The sequence below is a fragment of the Ranitomeya variabilis genome, chromosome 6 (genome assembly GCF_051348905.1).
Source record: "Ranitomeya variabilis isolate aRanVar5 chromosome 6, aRanVar5.hap1, whole genome shotgun sequence".
Lineage (NCBI taxonomy): Eukaryota > Metazoa > Chordata > Amphibia > Anura > Dendrobatidae > Ranitomeya > Ranitomeya variabilis.
Genome location: NC_135237.1, coordinates 471,516,355 through 471,534,907, shown reverse-complemented (window position 1 = coordinate 471,534,907; position 18,553 = coordinate 471,516,355). Strand labels below are relative to the sequence as shown.

The window sequence follows — 18,553 nt, the reverse complement described above, 5'->3', positions numbered from 1 at the left end:
CACCTGAGGATTCTCCAGTTCTCTGGTGGGCCAGTCCAACCTTGCTCCTCAACAGTGAGATATAAGGTGTTGACCAGGTTTTTGGGGTCATATGATGGTTGGCTGATAAATCAGCATAGCGATCAGTAGTTGAGTATGGATTCTGTATGGGAAGACAAGAGTAAGCTATGGCCACCTTTAAGAAGAAAAGGGCCAGGCATGTTGAAATCCAACAACATCCTTTCCTATCCCCAATATCTGCCACTGGAGGAAAGTTGGGAAACCTCACACATTACATGGATGGCCAGTCCCGTAAAAATTGGCATGCAAGGTGCCAAGACATCAGATATTACTTATTTTGCCTTGCTCCTATAAGTGTTAAACAGCTTTTCGACTGATACAGCCAACATACATGTGCTGAATACCATGCCAAAATTCCCTCCTTTCTACTAATCCCTGACATCAGACAACACCTGGAACTTTTCTTTCTCAAGTCCAGAATATCGAGCCTTTTATTATGAAACATGCATGATAAAATATTAATTTTCCTGAAACTAATAACTAAGATTAGTGCAAAAATTACCATTGTATAGGAGTTTAAGCCACATATACATATTACGGTAGGTTCTATGGAAATCAAAGTGCAAACTAGGCTAGGACATTCCTTTATAGGAGCTTATCTTGTGTCCTCTACTCCTAGTGACAGCTGGCAAACTAGCTATACAAATCCGCTGGTAAGTGCTGAGCTGAGAGATGTGACCCTACCCCTTTACCAACAGGGAGGGGCGCTCAAAATTTTCTCCTGCTTTCCTGCTGAGGCTGCTGCAGCAAGCAAAAAGTGAAAGGGACAAAGTTGTTGCTTTTTGCTTGGACAAAAGAATATTTTTGTTGACGTTCGAGAATTCACAAGCTCTCTGGTTAGGCTTCCCCCCATCTCAAGCCCTCTGGTTAGGCTTCCCCCCATCTCAAGCCGGGTGCAGACAGATCAAGATCTGATGGGATACCACACAACCTGATAATAAAGTCGTAGCCCTGCAGAATGCGAAAGCTGATTGTGCACAAACACTGAGTGTACAAAGCTCAGGATAACACTGTGGGCACCTCCAAGGATCTGGGTTCTAGGTTCATTCACAGTGGGCCACCATCCCAATTAACGTATCAATAAAAGTGTACTAAATTTACTCCTTGGAGGTATGTGCACATAACATAATTTTCAGGTGGATTCAGCCTCAAACAGTGCACTAAAAATGCTAAAAAGAATTAACATGTAAACTGCAATGTCAAAACGATTTGCTGTGCATATATTTAGGCTTTTTTTAAGCTTCTTCTAACCACTTCAGGCTTTGACTGTTGTTACGCAGCTAAAAGCAACCTGACCATTCTTCACCCGGCTTCCCCTCACTAGTTTATGTACGGTATGTAGTTTTAGAAGAAAAAAAAAATACAGTGACGGCACAGATGCAGTCAAAATGACCAAATACAAAAGCCAGAGAAGACGCTTCAGGAAAATGCTGGCGTTTTTCCTAAAGCACCTGCTGCTTAAAAAACATTGTGTGCACGTCCTTTAGAGTCATCTTTTTTTAAATGTGTAATGCAGCAGCAGTGCCCTGAAATGATACACCACCTCAGGACCATACGCCACCTCAGGGACCATACGCCACCTCAGGGACCATACGCCACCTCAGGGACAGTCGCCACCTCAGTGACCATACCACACCTCAGTGACCATACCACACCTCAGGACCATATGCCACCTCAGTACCAGTCACCACCTCAGGGCCATACAACACCTCAGAACCTGTCAGCAGAATAAGTGGTGCTGTAAAATAAAGGCACATTTCAAGGACTTTTTACAGAGACCAACGTAAATCACAAAGATTCCATATGGTCTCTTTTCACAAAGGAACGTGCTGCTGACAACATTTACGTGATCATTGGCTGAAGGCTGCCATAACATTTTTTTTTTAAAAACCCCACAAAATGTTTGTTCTTTGACACTTAATAGATTTATTATTTCAGATATGATAATGTACACAATTCGTTAGCGGTTGCATTTATTGGCTGCAATGTCTTTTTTCCGTTATTGAGATCGCTTGTGTGAATGAGTTTTCCTCCTCTCCTGCTATTTCTAATAAGTAGCAGATGCCCACTTTATAGAAGTAGATGTACAATAAAAAAACCATAATAAAAGACGCCATCAACAACAAGCAAGCAAATTCTTGCAGATTGTTCAAGCGCTGTACATGTTTACCCTCGACAATCACTGGCCATGTTTCCTGTGTAAAAGGCCCTTTACCATCCATGTCAATTTACGGCGGCTGTCACGCATCACCACTACAGCCGTATCAATAATGACTGGCAGCCACACAGGAGCAGTGTGAGGTAAGGAACGCTCATTTTGTTATTCTTATGCAGAAGATGCCTATAGACTACAACAATGTAAGTGCTGCCATTTCCAGCCTATGGGGCTGCTCATTCGACAGCTTTAAACCTAGGTCCCATGTTATCCGGTTACTCATAAATGCCCTTTAAAGCCGCCCACACAAATACATTGTCTCCGCCTGATCATGATATACTGCGTCTGTACTTCTTCAGGTTACCATCGCCATTACGTTCAGCTATGTTTTGGTGCTAAACAAGGTAATATAGAAATCCCCCTGAAGAAGGAAGGAACTTGTTGATTCACCACAACACAAGTACATTCTGTGGTGATTTACGTCTCTGGCCTTCCTGAGCGGACTCCATAACCAGAAGTACAAGCGAATGGCAGAAGATACTGTATATTCTGATAACAATAAAGACTTCTGGGTGAAATCTCAGCAGGACATGGACGATAACCACACGAGGCTTAGGACTCTGTGTGCCAGGCTTGCTGACATGAACAGGAAGATGGCAGATTGTAGAAACACTGCACCTTCATTTACATCTATGAACTTGTGTGATCATTACTGAAATTACCACACATCAAAGTGGAGAGAAATGACATCTTTATCTGTGAGGACATATGTGCTTACCACCTTAGTAATATATCACTTTTTTTTTATTAATCGCATTATCGGTATTGATGCCATGTAACACCCAGACTGCGCCAGCCCTCCTGGAGTTTCTGACCAACCAAGATGGCTCACGGTGGCCCAAGAAATTACGATTTGTTTAAATTTTGCACTTCAATGAGCAATTGAAAGGATGCATCATCTAACGTAGTTTTACAATTAGAGATTTTTTTTTCTTGGTGTAAAAACAGAAAATCTTTCAAGATGTCCGTTTCTTCTGCAAGTCACTGTCAAAAGTATCCGGCAGCAATTTTTCATTCTCGGTAGGATCCACTTTGGGATAAACGTAAAATTACAGTTTTCTTACAAATGATTGTGGAAACTCGCAATACAGTAGGACAGTCCTTGAGAATAAAGGCTTATACAGAAAAATAGAATTAGTCTTACCGGTAATTCGGTTTCTCGGAACCTTCCACAACAGCAGGATCGGAGGAGGTCTCCCCGCCCTAATAGGGGACAGGAAATCAGAGAGGTTAAATACCCTCCCCTTCCTGCAACCACCAGTGTTTTTTCTGGACACAGTAGCATGTATAGTTACCACTTAAGTGCAGGAATCATCCAATAAGAATATCAGATAGGGAGGGAAATTAGTGCTGTCGTGGAAGGTTCCTAGAAACCGAATTACCGGTAAGACTAATTTTATTTTCTCTAGTCACCTTCCACGACAGCAGGATCGAAGTGATACCAACAGCTAATTTCTTTAGGGAGGGACAACAGCCTGCAGAGCACGTCTGCCAAACGATAGATCCCTATTCAAATTTAGTCTGTAATGCCTGGTGAATGTATGGATTGACGACCAGGTGGCAGCTCTGCATATCTGCTCCGATGATGCGTTGCCTCTCTCTGCCCAGGATGTTGAGACTGAATGGGTGGAGTGAGCTTTCAGTGATGCCGGGGGAGCAATTTCCCGGGTTGAGTATGCAAGACAGATGGCCTGCTTGATCCAGTTAGCGATTGTACTTTTAGCCGCTTTTTTGCCTTTATTCCGTCCTGACCACTGGACGAAAAGGTTTTGGTCTATCCTCCAACCCTCCGTTTGTTGGAGGTAGAAGAGGACCACCCTGCGGACATCCAGGGTGTGAAAGGTCTCTTCCTTCGGATTAGAGGGATTTGGACAGAATGAAGGTAAGACAATATCTTGACTTCTGTGGAAGTCAGACTACTTTCGGCATAAAGGCAGGGTCCAGCTTAAAGATTATGCTATCCATGGTTATTGTTAGGTATGGCTCCTGTACTGACAAGGCCTGCAGCTCTCCTATACGCCTAGCGGTAGTGATTGCTACTAGGAAGACAGTCTTGAGGGTCAGGATTTTTAGACTAAAGGCTGATAAGGGCTCAAAGGGGTCCCTGGTCAAACTATTTAGTACGAAGTTCAGATCCCAAGGAGGGGTCTGGATCTGGAGCCTGGGACGAGTTCTAGCTGCGGATACCATGAAACGTTTAACCCATCGGTGGCCTGCTAAATCCTGATTAAAGAAGGAACTTCGTGCCGACACCTGAACTTTTATGGTGCTAGGTGAGAGACCTAGCTCCAGACCCTTCTGGAGAAATTCTAATATCTGAGCGATATTGGGATGGAATGGATCAGGTTTGTTTGGGGCACACCAAGAAGAAAATTTTTTCCAGACCTTGCCATAAATGGCATTAGTTATAGGTTTCCTACTTCTTTGTAGGGTTTTAATGACGTCATCTGAGAGACCTCTAGCTCTCAGAATCTCGGCCTCAGTAACCAGGCTGCAAGTTTCAGCCTGTGTAAGTCTGGGTGTAGCAGTGGTCCCTGTTGAAGAAGGTCTACTATCTGAGGTAGAGGTATCGGGCCTTCCAGAGCCATGTCTGTTAGTGTGCCGTACCAGCTTCTTCCTGGCCACATTGGTGCTACCAGAATTGTTGTGACTTGATCCGTCCGGATCTTCTGTAACGTCCTTGGCAACATGGGAATTGGTGGGAAGGCGTATGCCAGGGCAAACTTCCAAGGATGAGAGAAGGCGTCCAATCCCTGAGCCCCGTCTGAGGGGTTGAGGGAGAAGAAAATGCTCGACTTCGTGTTCTAGCTGTTGGCAAACAGATCCACGTTGGGATTTCCCCATCTCCGGACTAGGGATAGAAACACCTCCTGGTTCAGGGACCATTCTCCAGGATGGAAATTTTTCCGGCTTAGGAAGTCCGCCTGGGCATTGTCTGACCCCTTTATGTGTACTGCCGAGATGGACAGGAGATGTCTTTCTCCCCAGGAAAAAATCCTTGCAGCGGTTGATTTTAGGCTGGTGTATTTCGTGCCTCCCTGGTGACGGAGGTAGGCCACCGTAGTTGTGTTGTCGGACATAATTCGTACATGATGACCCTGGATGAGGGCAGATGCGGCTTTTAGCGCCTCCTCCACCGTTTTCAGTTCTTTCAGATTCAAGGATCTTGATCTGATGCTTGGGGGCCACAACCCCTGGAAGTGGGAACCCTCGATTATGGCACCCCAACCTCTCCGTCTCGCATCTGTTGTGAGTACCTTCAGAGGCCTTTGATCCCAGCTGACTCCTCTTTGAAGGTTCTGGGAGGTTCAGCCACCATGAAAGGGAGGATTTCTTGTGATTGGGAAGGGAAATCCTCCTGTTTAGAGCATTCTGGGGTCCTTCTGAATGTCTCAGGATGTGGGTTTGAAGGACTCGTGTGAGCCTGGGCCCAGGAGACTGCCTGGATGCAGGACGTCAACGAACCCAGGATTGACATTAAGTCCTTTAGAGTCGGGAAATTCTGGCTCCTGAACCTGGAGATCCTGTGTACGAGATCGTCCTGACGGTCCCTGGGTAAGAAGGACATTCTTTCCCTTGAGTCCAGAAGAACTCCTAGAAATTTGTTCCTTGGTGATGGATGGAGGTCCGACTTCTCCAAGTTCGGAATCCTTCCCAGTGACTTCAGGATATCCAGGACTTTCGTCACATCCTGATTTAAACGAGGGACAGATGGAGCGGTAAAAAGAAAGTCGTCCAGGTACGGGATGATACAGATCCCTTGATGCCGGATGAAGATCACTGCTTCTGACATGATCTTGGTAAAAACCCATGGAGCTGACGAGACCCTGAATGGGAGGACGTTGAACTGATAATGGCTGGTTCGATGGTTCTGGGTGACCGCGAATCTGAGGAACTTTCTGTGGTCGGGATGTATCGGCACATGATAGTAAGCGTCCCTCAGATCCTACGTAGCCATTACCCAGTCCTGGCCAATCAGCGGGATTGCTGATTTGATCGATTCCATTTTGAATCTGTGGTATTTGATTACTTGATTCAGGGGTTTCAGGTTTATGATAACTCGGTGTTTCCCAGAGGGTTTTTTCACCAAAAATAGGTGAGAATAGTGGCCTTCTCCTACTTCCTGAGGAGGTACCCGGGAGATTGCCCCTATCTGAAGCAGATCGAGAATGTCTGCATTGAGGCATCCCCGAAGGTGTGGAGATTGTAGGGATGTAATTGTTGGACGGTGAGGACAACGACTCTCGAATTCTAACCTTAATCCTTCCCGAATGGTACGCAGGACCCACTGATTTGTGGTGATGGTCTGCCATTGGGGAAGAAAACCTGAGAGTCGGCCTCCGACCGGAGAGCAGTCATTGTTTCTCAGGGGTCTGGCTGGGGTTGAGGAACAAGGATGTTCCTAGCTTTACCCCCTTTGGGGTAACTCCACCGACCCGTTTTACCTTTACCCCTGTAATCCCTCTGGGGGACCTGTTCACGGGGGTTGGGGCGAAAAAAGCGTTTCGAGCTTTTTTGCTCCGGAAGAGCTTTCTTTTTATCCGTAGCTTTGTCTAGGATGTCATCGAGAGCTGGCCCGAACATATAATGTCCTTGGAAGGGAAGACCACATAACTTGGATTTAGAAGTTAAATCACCTCCCCAGGACTTAAGCCATAGAGCTCTCCTAGCAGAGTTGGAGGGAACTGCGGACCTAGCAGCTACCCGTACAGACTCAGCGGAAGCATCCGCCAGGAACCCCGTTGCCTTCTGAAGTAATGGTAGGGAATTTAAAATTTCCTCCCTAGATGTCCCCTTAGAAAGGTGATTTTCTAAGGTACGTAACCAGAGAAATAGAGATCTGGCAACACATGTGGAGGCCATGTTTGTCTTCAGCAGATTAGTAGATGTGTCCCAGGATGACATGTTTGGAGGGTTAATACCTAGGACCCCGAAAGGTTTCCCCATCCACGAGAATATTGAGTACCCACTGTATCTGACCTCGGGTTCAGAGGACATTTGGGAGATTGAGTGTTCTACTTCCAACCCCAGAACGGACAATAAAAAATATCTCTTCCGAGGATATGAAAGAGCTGATCTCCATGGTGAGGGGCACTATGGGGGTGGAAGAGGAGGTAGCAAGTCATTCCGTTCAGGATTACATGTTTGGAGGGTTAAAACCTAGGACCCCGAAAGGTTTCCCCATCCACGTGACTATTGAGAACCTTATCCTTCATGAGTGGGGCCTACCTGAGAAAGCTTTGAGTGTCCCATCAGAATTGAAGAATCGTTTCCCTCTTGAGGGGGACTGTTCTTTATGGGAGTTGCCTAAGGTAGATGTACAGGTGTCCAGGGTGACCAAAAAAAACGGCTCTACCCTTCGAGGATTCCTCACAGCTCAAAGATCCTATGGATCGGAAAACTGAGAGCTTACTGAGGAAATCCTGAACGGAATGACTTGCTACCTCCTCTTCCACCCCCATAGTGCCCCTCACCATGGAGATCAGCTCTTCCATATCCTCGGGAGAGAAGAGATATTTTTTATTGTCCGTTCTGGGGTTGGAAGTAGAACCCTCAATCTCCCAAATGTCCTCTGAACCCGAGGTATGAATCAGATACAGTAGGAGCCATCTTCCTTTTCTTAGGAGGAGGAGGCTGTGGAGTTGGGGCCTGGGACAGGGCCGCCATAGAGGACTGAACCTCTTGTTTAATGAGGGTTCTGATGCTGTCCAGGAGGGAGGGCTGTTCACTACGCAGCACTTCATCCGTGCATGGTTGGCAAAGCTTTTTCTTATAAGCCAAGGGAAGCTTGGTCGCACATGTACCACACTTGCGGCTGGATTTTTTAGGGTCAGAGCCTTGTCTCCCTAGAAGAGAGAGAGAGGCTGACTAAGTCTTTTAATAACAAACAACTGGACAGCAAGGGACCTCATCCTCTACTTACAGTAGGAGGGGGAACGCTGGGCTCTGCAGAAGCAGAGTTCAGGGGTCTGTCGCCGTCCATAGGGTCAGTCAGTCACCGGTCAGCAGGGACACAGACAGAGGCCTTACCTGGAGGCTTCCCCCGACCAGGAATATATACTCATCGAGGTCGCCAGCTAATTTCATGCTCCTCCTCCTCCCAGGGTCCGTAGGGGGTGCGGTGATTGAACCGCCTGTCATGGCTGCCGCAGGCTTGGGACGCAGGCCGGCACGCGCGCGGGCTCGGGAGTATGGAGGCTTAAACCGGAAGTTCGGAAGCGTCACTTCCGGTGCGCGGCCTCCAGCAGCAGCGAGGAGGGAGGAGGAGAGCCGGGGAGCTACAGGAGGACCCCGGAGAGCTTCACCGCCCTGTTTTGCCCCACGAGGGAGGCGCAGGAAGGGCGGGATGGAGGGTCCCAAGTCACGCAGAGGCTGCAGAGATGGGAGCAGTCACCGAGGAGGAAAGCGGAGCCCCCCGACCTCAACTGCCCAGCTATTCAGGTAATAGTGCTCCGATCACCTGCCACGGCAGCACCATCTGAGAACCTCTTCATGCCCCATAGGGGACAGGAAAAACACTGGTGGTTGCAGGAAGGGTAGGGTATTTAACCTCTCTGATTTCCTGTCCCCTATTAGGGCAGGGAGACATCCTCCGATCCTGCGGTCATGGAAGGTGACTAGAGAAAAGGTCCCGAGTACCAGATTCTCCTAATAACACCTACTTACCCCAATAGGACATACGGACAAGGGTTGTGGTGAGAAAGCAAATCTCTACAAAGAGGTGCTCAAATGTAAAACTGTTTGCGCCCCCTCTGCTTCTCTCCATCTACGCCTCTCTCCCAAAGGGCTTTGTGACCTACACTATCCCATTTGCCCCTACCTACCTACTACCTTCACTGTTCTCTTAAGACCACCTGCCAGGTTTGGGGCTCTTCGCTGCCTCTACTCTCCAGTCTGATACCCCCTCATTCTTGGTAATAAAGAAGCTTGAAATTATGGCAAACAATTATGGCACCAAGTAAGCCAACCAAAAGCTGATGTAAACTTAGACTTGTGTCTAAAGATACCCAAAAATATCATCCAAGAAGAGCCACAGATAAATGTGGTGAGTTTTCCAGTCTTAAAGGGGGTTGTGCAGCGCCGCTGTTCTCGGAGTGTGACATGACTTGATGTGTCGTGTGCAAGGTGCAGTCAATGATCAGTCGCTCGTCAGCTGCAGCTCATCTCTACTTTGTCAGGTCAAACATCAGTTCTGACAAAATAGTAAAAGGCTGCAGCTGACGAGTGACCGCTCATTGGCTGCAGTGTGAGCACAACAAGTCACGTCACTCTTTGGGAACAGGAGCACCAACATCACTGGAGTTCTTATTCTCTGGAGTCCTGAATTGATTAAGCTGAGGCTGTCCTGTGGTGGAGAATATCTTTAAGGATGTATAATGGGTCTTAAGATTACACTGCAGAGGATTAGTAACTTGCCCCTGTGGTATATACATGCAGCAGTGGATTGCAGAAATTCCTATGCATCCTCCCAAGTGGCTTGTGACGGCGCTATTCCACAGTCATTGCCTGTACAGACTTCAGCACGGGTGTAGGGCGAGTAACGCCGCACGCCCCGTGGACCGGAGAGCGTCCGGAAGCCCCGCTGCCTCTCTCAGAGAGCACTGCAAGTTTCGATGGGAACCCGGTGCGAAATCATCAGTGGGAACATTTCCAGAAACAATTTAGGCCTCCAGATGAGGCCAGTTAAACCAGCTTGTGGAGTATCGTTTAACTATCCTAAAGGTGAATTTTTCCGTTTTTGCCCACAGATGCTATTGCCCACTAAACTTTACATGAATAACGCTAATTGTGATGAGACTTTATTTTATTATTTTAAATGTCCTTTACTTTTTTTTTTTAACTGTAAATTAAGGAATAGAAAGGAAGTGACAAAACAAAGAAGAGGGGAATACAATTAGGGGAAAAAAAAAAGATCTCTCTGCCGACAACAACAAGTAGCACATGTTTAGATAATACTATTCTTTCTCCAAAACATCATCCAAGATTCTGATCAACGTAAACAATAAATACTCTACTATACATGGCCACATGTATATGCAGTCACATATTATTTCTCATTATTAAATCAGATGTAGTTTTGTCCTTTTGCAAAGTGTACATGGCAAGAAACCAAAGCAATCAAGATGGAAAATCCTTGCTTACATTTTTACTCTTATTCCATCATGTAATACCTTAATTTCATTACGTAAAAAAGCTTAGATATGTGTTAAGATTTTAGATCAGGAATGTTCTCTTCTGCATTTTGTAGGACAAGATTCACTTCCACTAAATATCCTAAATGAAGAAAATGGGTTTTAATTTTTTGGGCTTGTTTGGGTGGGTTCCACTCAAACTAAGAATATATCATTACAGTACATTTGCTGCAAACATTTCTGCAATTGTCCCATTCATGTGAATGGACTTGCAGAAAAGAAAAAATGCACATGCTGGGTAAACAACACTGTTCAGATGTATGGAAATAATTTTTAATCACAGAAATGACTACAACAAATTGACCATGTGTGAGATTTACCTCCTAGCTGACTTAGTGGTGGATCGCTTCACAACAAAAGATAACCTGTGCCACTCCACAAGTCTCTCCAGCACCCTGCTTTTTGACTATTTCACATAGCATACTAATATTCCTGCAAGAGAATTAAAGGGGTCATCTAGATCCTCTCATTTTGGGAGCAAAGTGGTACTGCTGACATTGGAACAAGAGGTGCTTGCCAGGTCTGGCGCATGGTCAGCAGGTATAGTGGTGGTGGCCACTGCTGCCAGGTCAACAGTGCCTCCCCCATCCAAATGCGGACCTGACAGGTGATGGATAGCCCCTTTAAATGCCCATAGTCATATCAAGAGTAGGCACTGCCAGGCAGGATGGCTCAACTTTGTTGGTCTACACTGTACCTGCTTTCTATGGTTAGAATTTGATCTATGACCATCACAGACTCATCTTTTAAGAAAACAGGAGTTCCTGAATTGCTTGCAATGCAATATCATAAGAAGGGGATATAATAATAAGCAATGGTGGCTTCTGTGTTTCCAATTCCAAACAGATTATCAAAAGATGCTGCAAGTCTGACAAAGGCGAGAAGTAGATCTGCATAAGGACAAATAACCCACATAGCGTTCTGCATTTGCATCCTCTTGATGTATCGGAGCGTATATTCCTGTAGCGGACAGCCATTTACATTTCACGTACCTTTAGTTAGACTGGAACCATCTCCTGAAATGCGGGTCTAAAATCGTAGAAACTGCTAAATCTGGACATTATTTCCTAGAAAGAAAGAAAAAAAAAGTTAATGAAATACAATGTTGTAAACTTGTGACAATCTAGTAGTAAATGTAGTATGCATGGCCTCATTCAGGAGCCTATTTTTCACATATGTGCTAGATGTGTGGTCTTCACAGGTAGAACATGTATCCATTATATTCTATGGAACTGCTCACATGTCCATGTGTTTGGGGAATTTGAGTCAGAAAAAAATCCTGAAGTTTGCTATGAGATCAGTTCTGTGTCCAATGAGATGTAACGATAGAAGTCTCCTTGAGCAGGATGAAAAAAACATTACAACTTTTTACAGGACAATGAACCAGTACACAAAGTGCAAAATTCTGTAGCTAAGTATTAAAAGATAACCAGGTTTTTACCACCAGATTTGAGAGCAGCATAATGTAAACATGCTGCCATATAGTCCTCCATATTCATGATTTGTGTATAATCCCGCCCCCACTACTAATTGCTGGCTTTCTGCCTATGCACAGTGTACACCTCCAATCAGTGGTGGGGGTGGGTTTATAAAGAGCTCAGCATTCAGAGGACTGGTTAGCTCTTCAGTAGATAAAAGCTTAAGTCAAAACTGCAGCAAGCAGCCCAGTAAGGGTATGTGCACACGTATAATGGTCCACTGCGGATTTTTCCGCAGCGATCCGCAGGCCAAAAACACTGCGGTTTTCCTGCGGATTTACCAAGGTTTTTGTGCGGATTCCACTGCGGTTTTACCCCTGCGGTTTTCTATTATGGAGCAGGTGTAAAACCGCTGCGGATTCCGCACAAAGAATTGACATGCTGCGGAATGTAAACCGCTGCGTTTCCGCACGTTTTTTTTCCGCAGCATGGGCAGTGCGGATTGCGTTTCCCATAGGTTTACACTGTACTGTAAACGCATTGGAAACTGCTGCGGATCCGCAGCAAAATCCGCAGCATGTGCACATACCCTAAGTGTCCCTGCATCTACATTATGCTGCTCTCAGATGGGGCAGCAGAACCTGGCTTTTCATGAATTCAGCTTTTAACCTTCAGTTTGCTGTAAATAATAACATTAGCTATACTCCCCCACCACTACAATGATGCCTCTCTGCTGCTTCCTAGTTTTTATTGACAGGCTGCAGCGGTGACATCATGATCTCAACAAACATGACTGCTGCAGCCAATCACTATAAGTTCAACTGATGCCAAAGTAGTCAGCCAAGTGATATGCTGCAGCGGTCACATTCACTGCCATCAAAGAACCAGAATGGCGGCAGAGAGGCATTGCTGGAGCAATGGAGTGCAAGTAAAGCGGAATCAATTAGTTTTACCTAGAGAAAACCAATGGGGTTAAATACCATATTAATAGAAAACCTCTATATACCACTGGTTGGACACATACACGGCTAAATGTGAACCAAGCCTTAGAGACCTCAACTGATTGCCATACTATTCAGTAGTCTCCTGTAATTTGGACATCTACCATGTGCCTTATTTTATGTCTCATTAAAGGGGTATTCCCATCTTACCTGTTTATGGCAGAACGTCACGTATTAATATAACGAGTGCCCAGTGACGGCCATTTGCCAATTCTGGGCTAAGATAAACCCTATGCTCTAGATTTGTACAGGCCGCTGTACAGCAATGTGGGAATCTAGCTTTTTTTGGAAAATCTATTTGCGAAGTTCATTTTCACAAAACATAATGCAAAACGTAAGGCTGGATTCACACATAGCGGTGACATGGCTGCAGACTTTCACAATAGATTTGATTGTAATCAAATGTGCTAGCAAGTCTGGACCAAAATCCACAATTAAAATTCGCAAGTAAAATACAAAGATTTAGGCAGATTCCACCCTGTTATATTTTAAGGCCGTATAAATTGGAGCATGATCGTGACACAGTGCACGGACTGTCCGGCAGCCCTCCAGACCGGAGTGTGACCGCTTCATGTACTTCTATGTCACTGTCACACTCCGGTAGTAAGAGGCGACAGCCAGTCCGTGCCCTGTGTACCGATCTCGCTCCGATTTATACGGCTTCTGAGTGCGCCATTACTGCATGTAAATTTAGCCCAATCACTGGTCTTCTTTCGCCAAATGCTGAAAATCAATTCATTCATTCCTTGTGTCAGTCAATATAGCCTCCTCTATGGCTGAAATAATTTTTCCCATGCCGCCTGTCGAGAGTCCTGAGCGCCAAATCTTCTCTAGTTATCATTCTAGGACCACTCCATAGTCTAATCCCCGACAGGTCTGGAGAATTTATCTGCACTCTGATCGTCGAGTGCGCGGCGCTTGTCAATTATTCCACTGTAGTGTGGAGATAATAGACAAGTACATTAGGAGGGCAGGAAAAACAATCACTTCCCCGGAGAAGAAACGCACACTTTTTTCTTTATTCGGCAAACAGATGAAAATAAATATATTCAGCCGGCTGGAGGACAGAAATAGAACACAAACACTACACGAAAGCTCGGCATCCAGCAGAAGACGGCGAGCGCCACACTCCACTCACTCCCTGCATAGAAAAAGCAGGAGGATAAACAGAAAGTCAATATTGAAAGAAAAACATTTATGTGTAGATCCCCAGATAGCGATAATCGACGGGACAATGTACATAGGTTCACTTTATATGTATGTATTCTGCAGAGATAAAAATACTCGTAAATTATGTGCCAGGAGACGTTTCCCAGCGGCCAGGTTGTGAGAAAGAGGCAGCAGATCGGCATAGTCCATAATGGGGTTCTTCTCTCGTCACATCCTCCGGCACCTAGCCATGGCTTGTTTGGCACTGGCCACCATCTTGGTCAGATTAATTAGGTAAAAGATATTACTTAAAATATTCAGTCACTGCCCACATACTTGTGAGCCCACCTGTAGATAGAATTCCTGTATTCTTATCATCGCTGATTGTCAGTGGTGACAGTGATACCACAAGGATGGGACCATCATGTTTGTGCACACTAGTAGTGCCATCGTTTATGGCACATGTACAAGTTTATGTCTTCTTACAGACCTGTGTAAGGCTCTGTTCACACACAGTGCTTCCACTGAGTAATACCCTGGGGTTTCTGAAAAAACTGGATTACAATAGAAAACTCAGCCGACAAAGCCACTCACTATTCTGAGGCACAAGGAGTCAGTTTGGACACCGTCTGACAATGTCCGCCTTATTCAGACATGCAGAAAGAAAAAAAATCCTCCATGTTTTTCTGCACGTCTGAAAAAGATGAACAGTGCCAGGATGGAGGCCAGTGTCCGAAGTGGTTCCATCCCCCTCATAATAGTGACTGGCTCTATCGGGGGTCTCAATCGGAATTTCGTGGATTCTGATAAATCTTACATCGGAATCCATGAAAAAAAAAAAAAGGACTCTGACAAACCCCAAAGTAGCACTCAGTTTTTGCAGGGAAAAAAAAACAAAACAGCATGTTACTGTACCAGCAAAGTGACTGAGATTTCTAAACCTCAGGCATAGGCTGCAGATTTTTTTCTTTGCAGATGAGCAGCCATTCAAATGAATGAAAAACATGCATAAAAAAATGCACGTATTTTAAGCAGCATTTTTCCTGCCAAGAGAGGTTTTTTGCTTTTTTTTCCCCCCCCAGAAAAGTCTGCTACAAATTCTTACTGTGTGCAGGTACTCCAAGTGAAGGAGCCTAGCGTAAGGGTGACAATATACCTAACAAATGTGTGTAATAATGCACACTGCGCACGTGAGTTCATGTTCACACCCGCGAGTAGACATTCTGTTTGTCTGCAACTAAAAGAATTCATGTAAATAATAGATCCGTTACATAACTGAAGGAAGCAAAAGCAGAGGGGCCCCCGCTGATTATTATGGGGCCCATCATTGACCCCTTGCTTCCGTCTGCATCAGTTAAACAACTAATTTGCTCTTATAACAATACTCATGTCTATTCTTAAAAACAAGATGGCAGAGCGGCCCTAGGGCAAAACCAGACGCCGATTTCCTTTCACATACAAGGAAAACGGTTCTAGTTTTATCAGTGGATTTGGTTCACGTTTCAGGAGTTTTTTCGGATGAGGAAAAAAAAAAAAAAAAAAAAAAAGTTTCTCTACTTTCTCCAACCTAAAAGTAAAAAGTAGGGGGGAAACGTTCAGCACAAGGAGGGCACTCGGGTGTAGTCATTTTTTTTTTATTATTTTTTTTTTTTTTGGGGCCCATAGCCTTGAATTGCACTGCTCCATCCACAAAAAAAATATATCAATACATAATCGGTCAGGCAAAAAGCCCCAGAGCACACGAGTATAATCTGGTATAGTCTGTCTGTGAAAAACACGGATAGAAGTCGTACGTGAAAAAAAAGAATTGTGAATGAGCCCTTAGGCCAAGTTCACACAAACGGATTTTCAGGCGCTGTGATAAAAGGAGCGCCCCCGGACTAATAACTACAGTACGACATTTCCAGGCATTTTCTTCCCAGCCCTTAGGTTTGCACAGCTGATGGTGGAGTATATATGTTCTGGTGTTACACAGCAGATACATACAATGTATATGGTCAGGTCAGTGAGCGACAGCCATGCTTTACCAGCCGACATACAGACACAGAACAGGTAGCCAAGGTAACAGAATAAGAGCCGCGAGATAAACACTAGAACATTACGTAAGAGCCAGGATCCAAGTCGTGAGCGACGAGGACACAGGAAGAACCTTCACAACACAAGCCACAGCCATGCCTATAACGTGGCAACCAGACTAACAGGATTTACTCTGACAGATGAAGGGGGGAAACGACCATATGGCAGGAGGAGACTTCATTAAGCGTTTGTTAATTTTGCTCCCAAAGAAGCAATATCTAATTCCCTAGCTCCGGCATGAGAAGGCCACTTTACGTAATCATGTATCAATTGTGCTGGAAGCAAAAAATGAGATCATTGGTGGCTTTTAATATATGGCCAATTATCAGCTTCATGGCAGCCAAAAGATCGGATAAGGGATTGGTCACTCATTTTCACAACCAGAAAATACAAAAAAGTAGCATGTTTCTTCCTGAGGATTTTGATTGTGATACATATTTTTTTAAAAATGAAAATAAATGCACTATGTCAATTTCAACATTTTTACTGTAGTTTTTCCCTAGTGATCTAAAAGGTTTAGCATTAAGAAACACACGTAAAAGAAAACCTTAAAAATGCAACCAAAACGTGCCGCAATTTCTGGCCACAGCCTGCATGTACCGTGCATTAAAAAAAGCAACAAAAGTAGTATGTGAACAGGCTCTAAGCAAATGTAAATATATATATGTTATTCTGGGATTTATTCCCGGGACCACTGATCTGCGGTCCGGGGACTTGCACCCTCCTGCACATGGGACTAGTGCCGCTATATTTCCATTAATACATAGAAGTAACGTTCATCCCTTTATATACATATAGTACATCAAAAGTTGGGAAACAAAGTAGGCAAAATGTGACTAGGGCCTGATTCCCAGCTGTGGTGCCCACTGGGAGCACATTTCTCCCCTTTCTTGCCATACACTGCCCACATCCCTGCACTAGCATCTTCTCTCCAGTCTCCGGACCCCAAGCAAACATTTCTCTGGGTGAAATCCCCATAATAACACTTTCACGGTCGGCTTCCGTGCAGAGGCAGCAGCCGGGCCAGGATGATGCTTTCCCCAGCAGACCAGTCATTATACAGCCTGCAGGCCAGCACCAGCCTCATGGCTCCATCATATGCTGATGGGACGACAACCTACCTTTTATGACTGTTTGTCAGCCGGGGTCCACTTATGCCTTGCATGGGAGAAACGCTCCATCTTCATGGCTAGCATCTTTATTACAGACCCTGGCAGGGAGACTGAGCTAAGAAGCAGATTGAGGGGGAGAAGCTAAGAGGATTGGAGCAGAGTTGGGCTGAATGCAGCCACACACCGGTTACAGCCCCATAGGGATGTATTCACACACCACCCTGCTGCTGGCATGTTACATGGCGCAGCAGTGCTTCTGCCTCCCAGTGCACACATATATGCCTGCTCACTCTGGACACTGATTAATTAATGATACATAAAATAAAAGAAATGCTCTTTCCGCTCTGAGCTAATGTGCCAGTGTGCCTGAGCTGATTGGGAGGCATGGGCCCCACCTCCGACATCTGCCTCCAGATTCCCATTACAGGGTGCAGGCACTGGAGGAAGGGCTGGGGGTGGGGAGGAGGCACCACAGAGCTGCTGCTGTCTTATGTAATCAGGCCAGCCCCACAGCAAACAAGTTGGTAAACGCAGCTCACACACACCAAGGGGCTGGGAACACTTTACACCGTTTTCCGCCCATTAAATATGTTACAAAGGCTGGACTACAGAGCGGATGCCATGTACTGCAATCTTCTGCCAGGCGAAAGTGAAAATGTATCTATCGGTAGAATACTCTATGGGAAAAGAAGAAACAAATATATTATTTAGCAGAACATGTTCACACAGGGCAGAAATCTCCATCACCGTAAACGCACTGCTTACATTTGGAGGAGGCCGTATCGCCAGCAGGTGCACTGATTTCTGAGATATGAGTGAATCCACAAGCGGCGAATAAATTAACCCCAAGGTTACGTTCCCACGATGAGGTGTATGGTCGCTGCACAAGAACGCAGCATTTTACCATTCCAGCAACGTAGATGGGATTAATAGACTCGTGCCCACTATAGCAGAAACGGACCCGCAGTGCAATTCAGAAATACGCAGCAGAGACGGACCCGAAGTGCAATATAGAAATCCGCAGCAGAGACGGACCCGCAGTGCAATTCAGAAATCCGCAGCAGAAACGGACCCGAAGTGCAATATAGAAATCCGCAGCATAGACGGACCTGCAGTGCAATTCAGAAATCCGCAGCAGAAACGGACCCGAAGTGCAATATAGAAATCCGCAGCAGAGACGGACCCGCAGTGCAATTCAGAAATCCACAGCAGAGATGGACACACAGTGCAATTCAGAAATCCGCAGCAGAGACGGACCCGCAGTGCAATTCAGAAATCCACAGCAGAAAAGGACCCGCAGTGCAATTCAGAAATCCACAGCAGAAACTGA

General features: G+C 45.4%; 1 protein-coding gene across 4 annotated transcripts in view; it reads right to left on the bottom strand.

The window, feature by feature from the left end:
- NCOA2 (nuclear receptor coactivator 2) overlaps positions 1-18,553 on the bottom strand; it is a 181,738-nt gene that overhangs the window by 78,615 nt on the left and 84,570 nt on the right. For 3 of the 4 annotated variants that reach the window (XM_077270626.1, XM_077270630.1, XM_077270627.1), the window contains one exon: positions 11,460-11,534. The gene's annotated coding sequence lies outside the window, so the exon portion shown is untranslated. Of the gene's footprint in view, positions 1-11,459; positions 11,535-17,232; positions 17,623-18,553 lie in introns of those variants that run through there. The other variant, XM_077270628.1, reaches the window with a different exon arrangement.